The sequence below is a fragment of the Mus caroli genome, chromosome 9 (assembly GCF_900094665.2).
Source record: "Mus caroli chromosome 9, CAROLI_EIJ_v1.1, whole genome shotgun sequence".
NCBI classification, from domain to species: domain Eukaryota; kingdom Metazoa; phylum Chordata; class Mammalia; order Rodentia; family Muridae; genus Mus; species Mus caroli.
The window spans coordinates 72,720,716-72,722,151 of NC_034578.1; the positions used below are offsets into that span (position 1 = coordinate 72,720,716).

Genomic DNA, 1,436 nt, shown 5'->3' on the forward strand with positions numbered 1-1,436 from the left:
AGTGATGGCATGAACTGTGGTCATGAGCCCTTCCACAATGCCAAAGTTGTCATGGATGACCTTGGCCAGGGGGGCTAAGCAGTTGGTGGTGCAGGATGCATTGCTGACAATCTTGAGTGAGTTGTCATATTTCTCGTGGTTCACACCCATCACAAACATGGGGGCATCGGCAGAAGGGGCAGAGATGACCCTTTTGGCTCCACCCTTCAAGTGGGCCCCGGCCTTCTCCATGGTGGTGAAGACACCAGTAGACCCCACGACATACTCAGCACCGGCCTCACCCCATTTGATGTTAGCAGGGCCTCGCTCCTGGAAGATGGTGATGGGCTTCCCGTTGATGACAAGCTCCCCATTCTCGGCCTTGACTGTGCCGTTGAATTTGCCGTGGGTGGCATACTGGAACATGTAGACCATGTAGTTGAGGTCAATGAAGGGGTCGTTGATGGCAACAATCTCCACTTTGCCATGTGGAGAGCAGAAGGCAGCCCTGGTGACCAGGCGCCCAATACAGCCAAATCTGTTCACACCGACCTTCACCATTTTGTCTATGAGAAGAGGCTGGCACTGCACAAGAAGATTCGGCTGTCTCTGGAACAGGGAGGAGCAGAGAGAATATATTTTATTTATCCTTTGACAGTTACATATATGTAAAGTATGCATCTTGATCATACGCAGCCTCAACCGCCTCAGGAACTTCCAACTTCTCTTTGCCATTCCTACTAGAAACCCCCTAAACCTCCCCCTCCCTACTTCTTCTCTTATCTCTCTTTTTGTTAATAACCCACTGAATCCGATTAGTGCTGCCTGTTGGATGTTGAATGATATTGTTGACTGATCTTATGTAGGTTATCCGAGCTGCACTGTATTCATGGGTGCAGTGGCCATACCCCAAGAAGAACATTTCACTTGCTTCTTTTATTTAGGATGAAAGTGTCCACAGGGTTCTCGGTTTACGTTCAAATCTATGGTTCTTGAAAGGGTCTAAAGTTTCTAATGTTTTGACTCTAGGGGAGAAATATCCTCTAAGTCAGATTCAGGAAGTGACTCAAAGAACACATCTCTTTTGAGGTCAACCAAAGCACAGACAGCAGGTGGCAACTCCAATCTAATTACATCTGCCTTATTTGACAATGAACCAAACTAGGGACTGAAGGGCCAGTGTTCAGGCACAGAGAGCCTCCAGCAGACCAAAGTAACAGGTAGTTCTTTGCTTAGTTCCATGTTTGGTTACCCTGGAGGTGGCCTCCCGAATCTTCTTTCAAAGAAAAATGATCCTGTGGAGGTGGATGAGACCCTGACCCAGCAGAATTAGAGGGTTGCCTAGAGCTGAGCTCCTCAGTGGCTGGCAGTGGTAGATTAGGAGCCTTTCAACTTTGGTCTGAGCTCTTCCTGTTACATGTGGATTTCATCCATTTACTGCCTTCAGGAACTGGAAG

The 1,436-nt window shown here is 48.0% G+C and overlaps 1 pseudogene; it reads right to left on the bottom strand.

The window, feature by feature from the left end:
* LOC110302368 lies at positions 1 to 540 on the bottom strand (annotated as a pseudogene).
* Between the last annotated feature and the right edge of the window lie 896 nt (positions 541 to 1,436).